Source organism: Nyctibius grandis, chromosome 1 (assembly GCF_013368605.1).
Source record: "Nyctibius grandis isolate bNycGra1 chromosome 1, bNycGra1.pri, whole genome shotgun sequence".
Lineage (NCBI taxonomy): Eukaryota > Metazoa > Chordata > Aves > Nyctibiiformes > Nyctibiidae > Nyctibius > Nyctibius grandis.
The window spans coordinates 126,830,711-126,835,908 of NC_090658.1; positions in this window are offsets into that span (position 1 = coordinate 126,830,711).

Here is a 5,198-nt window from a genome sequence, read left to right on the forward strand (position 1 = left end):
CTAGCATCTAACATGAAACAAGGCTAACCAGCCACCCGGCAAGGGTCTGGAGGAAAAGCAGACCCGAGCTCAGCTCTGTTCTGGGTCCTTTAGGAGACAAATTGCTGAAGGTCATGTTTTTCCAGTGCCAGCAGCAGGATCCGCAGCAGCCTGAGTGCCTCCTGTGGAGCTGCGAGGTCCTTGTGCAGTGACACAAGAGACTCCTGTGCAACAGGCTCCTGGGAAATGTAGTCCGTCACCAATGCTACCCTCTGACAGGAAAATGGCCATGCAGGTACAGTCACATGCACAATTTTTCCAGTTATCTACATTAAAAAAAAAATATCATTAATGAGACCTCACGATTATGAGAACACGTGTGGGATCTGTTTGCTTTGTGGGGTTCTGTCCCGAGCAACACCTTGGGAGGCCCAAACTGCATCCCTGTGCCAGAACGGCTGCACAGGCACCCAAGATGGACGAATTGATCCACATCTGGTTTAACAAAAGCTGCATTAGCAAAGGCTACGTGCGGAGCTGGGGAACTAACTTCCTAGTGCTTGTAACAATTCACATCCCCTGGGCATCAGGCACAGAGCAGTGCAGTTTGAGCAAGAGGCACCCGAACCTGGGAAGGCAAAAGCTGATCTCTGCCCAAAGCCCAGTATGTGAAAAGTTTTCCTGGCTGAGTGCTGAAGCCCTGTTAATTGTGTGTCAGTCCTAATTTCTCTTAAATTAATGTAGGCATATTTAGGTTCTCATCACTAAAAAAAAAAAAAGAGTAAGGCATGCGCTGTTCAGGAGAAGCTTTTCATTTATCATTAAGGCTCAGCTGAATCACTAAGTTAATCATTAGCCATTAATCACTAATCCTCATGCTGAGGATTTGAGGATATTTTAGGTCACAGAAACTTACCCCAGAACAACCGCCCCCCCCCCCACCGTCTGACTGACTAACGTTTTGGTGTGCCATCCCGGTTGCAACGATTCAGACAACTGAAGGGATCAATGCAGGTGAAATATTCTGCTAAAGCGAGGTGAATTTATCTTGTCAGTCACCAGTGAGCAGGTTTTAACTTGGATCCTTCTTTGGGTTAGAAGTTGTTAGAATTCATGCAGTAATGGGACAAACCACTGACAAAACCCTGAATAAAATGGGAAGAAGGCATATCGCAATTTAATGCAAACATGCCTGGCTGCACTGAGGGCACGAGCAGTTCAGAGCCTTATGTAAGCAGTTTATGCAATCTGCTGGTAGTGCTTTTGTGCCTCCCTCCATAGCTATTTTCTGGGCTTGTACCAGTATATATAGCCTGTATACCATCAATTCATAGAGTAATTTAGGGTGGAGAGGACCTCTAGAGGTCATCTAATACAGTCCTCTGCTCAGAGCAGGGATAGCTTCAGAGTTACATCAGGATGCTCAGGGCCTTGTTTGGTCATCTGAAAACCTCCAAGGATGTGGATTTCACGACCGCAGCCTGCTCTGGTGCTTAACCACTTTGTGAACATTTTTTCCTTATATTCAGTCAGAATTTCCCTCGTTGCATCTTATGTCCCTTGCCTCTCATCCCTTAGATGTACACCTCTGGGGTGCAGTCTCACTCTGTCTTCTCTATAACCATGCTTCAGGGGGTGGAAGACAACAACCAGATCCTTCCTTAAAATAAACCCTGTAGTATTGAGGCCTCCTATGGAGAGAGCAGCTGTCCGTGGTCATTTATAGTCTGGGGAAATAAGTTCTTTTTTAAACCAGACTGATTTGGGGGTGGTGGTGAGGAAGAATTTTCTCTTCCCACAGGATATTTGAAATGAGCCTGAGGCCAGATGCTTGTGTGGACATCTCTGTGATTCGTGGAGCAGTGAAGGGCCAGTGCTCATGAAGGTCCATCAAACAGCTGGAGTTTATAAATCCCCAGGTCCTGAGGGAGACAGCTCCAGCAGAAAGGACCCTTCCTATTTGTTTATTTCAGTTTTCAGTGAGACAGCACTTTCTGGTTTCTGTCCAAAACCAGTTTGATCAAAGACTGCATATGCAGGGAGGGAGTGTGGACTTCAGATGCTATGGAAACACAGCAGAAAGGCAGCCAAACTGCCCTCATCCTCTCACTTGTTTCCATCAGTGATGACTGCATCAGTTTATACTGGAAAGACCATTAACTATTATCTGCCAAGGACTAGGACCTAGTCTGAGAAAAGCTTGTTAGTGTTGGAGCCCTGACCATAAGAAGGACATGGAGCTGTTGGAGTGAGTCCAGAGGAGGCCACGAAGATGATCAGAGGGCTGAAGCACCTCTGCTATGGAGACAGGCTGAGAGAGTTGGGGCTGTTCAGCCTGGAGAAGAGAAGGCTCCAGGGAGACCTTCTAGCAGCCTTCCAGTGTCTGAATGGGGCAACAGGAAAGCTGGAGAGGGACCTTTTACAAGGGCAAGTAGTGACAGGACAAGGGGTAATGGTTTTAAACTGAAAGAGGGGAGATTTAGATTAGATAATAGGAAGAAATTCTTTCCTGTGAGAGTGGTGAGACACTGGCCCAGGTTGCCCAGAGAAGCTGTGGCTGCCCCCTCCCTGGCAGTGTTCAAGGCCAGGTTGGATGGGGCTTTGTGCAGCCTGGTCTAGTGGAAGGTGTCCCTGCCTGTGGCAGGGGGGTTGGAACTAGATGATCTTTAAGGTCCCTTCCAACCCAAACCATTCTATGACTATTGCACCATCGTACTGGTTTTGTCATCCTCACAATAGTGCCTTTCAGTAGCATCTCGTGTCCTACACCAAATCGTGCTCCAGAAACAGAAGCTAAACAAAACAAAACAAAAAGTCCAAAACAAACACAAAAGCCTTCAATGACTGTCTTCACAGAGAGTTGAGGGCTTGTCTTACCTGAGTGCATAGATCACTTTAAACTCACTACTCGGGCTGTGTGTATAATGAAAATATACTCCAATATTACGAGGCCTTTTGCTCTCTTAGCACTGTTACCTCTTTGTAGGAAAAGAAAGAATTTAATGGATAAAATAAAACCAGGAAATAAACATAGAAAGAGTTGTAATAGCTAGACACACAAGTGTAGTAATATCACAGTTAAAAGTGATGTATCTGCTTCTTCCAGACAGTTTGCGAAATGGAGATCCACATCCTGCTTGTCACAGTTGAAATATCTGGGCTTGTTCTTCTGCACCTATGACCAATAAGGTACCATCTCAATGTGTTTCAGCATGAATATTTATTGAAGGCCATAGATCTGTTTTTCACAGCTCTTAACCTCCTTCTATCAGGTCTATTTCTGCTGTGCTACTTTTACTGTACTGCCTGTCTGCATAGGTACAAAGGTTCCTGTCTGTGCACCTATTCCTGTATAGGAAGAGAATTAAACTTTTATTGAAATATTATGAAAATATAAATGAGGACAAGTCCAAGCACAGTCCAGGTCCTCTCTTACTCAGACACCAGTGTGGTTTTATTCTGATGAGATTTGGAATCGCAGATATGAAGATAATGGGACAGAACTAGGTAGGATCTGGGGTTCAGAAGGAAGGACATGGGGAAACAGTTTCGGGGGCAGAGCCAGAAAGGCTGAGACTGATTAAAAAGGAAATATATATGTGAAGGTAAGATTTGAGTAAAGGAGTGTAAGATGTAATGTATATCTGGAAGCTCGTCTGTGGAACAAACAGATGAAGAGCTAGAAAGGCTGAGCGGGGCTTGTTCAACCAAGGAGCGTGAGCCTGAGGATCAGGTCATGGGACTGAGCAGAAGAAGAGATTTGGACAAAGAGCCAGAGCAAAAGAAGACAAAATGACAAAAAAGAAAACCCTCAGATGAGGTTGGAAGGGACCTGGAGACTGGCTAGTCTAACACCATGCTCAAAGCAGGGTCGCCTGGAGCAAGCTCTCAGGACTGTGTCCAGCTGGGTTTTGAATGTCTCCCAGGACTCCCCAGCCTCTCTGGGAAACCTGTTCCAGTGTCTGACCATTATCATGACAAAAAAAAAAAAAGTTTAAGTGGAATTTTCTGTATTTGTGCCCGCTGCCTCTTGCCCTTTCACTGGGAACCACTGAGAAGGGCCTGGATCCATCCTCTTTGCATCCTCCCTTCGGGTGTTCATACACACTGATAAGATCCCCCTGAGCCTTCTCTTCTCCAGGCTGAACTGTCCTAGTTCTCTCAGCATCTCCTCAAATGACAGATGCTCCAGCCCAGGGTGCTGTGGAGTGCAAAGGCACATTTCCGACTCATGTTCAGCATGGTGTCCACCAGGACCCCCAGATCTGCAAAGCTGCTTTCCACCCAGGTGGCCCCCAGCCTGTACTGGTATGTGGGGTTGTTCCTACCCAGGGGCAGAGCTTCGCATTTCCCTTTGCTGAACTTCATGAAGTCGCTGTTTGCCCATTTCTCCAGCCTGTTGAGGTTCCTCTGAATGGTAGCACACTCATCTGGTCTATCAGCTACTCCTCCTGATTTTGTACTGTCTTCACACTTGCTGAGGGTGTGCGGGGGTAGGCTGTGAGAGCACTTCCTAGGGTTTTTTATACTTAATGAAATCTGTATGTAATTTTGGTATGCCACTTCCACACATGCAAAGAAACCAATTTGACCTCTCTAAAATCTTGTCTTCTGACATTGCAATGATATTATAGGGGCCACCAGCATCTTTTGAACTGTCAGTTCAACCTCTGAAGCTTTTCTCTGCTCCTCAGACACTGGACACACATCTAGCTTTTAACGAGATGATCTCGGGCAGGTGAGAGGTACCTTTCATAAGGCTTACTGCTTCAGGTGATGCCTGCAGAGGTTTCTTACCATCTGCCTCGCTGAAAGCTAAATGTCTGCAAACCACAGCCTCTCTGCTTTGTAATCCTGATATTGCCAAAAGATATTTTTGTTTAACTGAAGAAGGTGACACACTGCTTTGGCTTTGCCACAGTGTCCCTGGCTGTGTCCCTGGCTGCTTGGGTAGCCCTCCAGCAGCTGGTGCAAAGTCCAGGGATTTGTCACAACAACATCTGAGTTTTGCAAGCAGTGGATTTGGTCCTCGTCCCAGAGCGGAGGAGAACTGGCTCTGCCTTTTCCAAAACAAGGCCTTGTCCCCTGGGCTGCTCGGTGCTTGTCTCCATGGCAGTGATCAGCTGGCACGACTGATAAAAGAGGCCCTATTCACTGACACGGGTAATCCTGGCCAGCGTGGCCGTGCCGGGTGCTGCGGCAGGCAGCGAAGAGGCAAA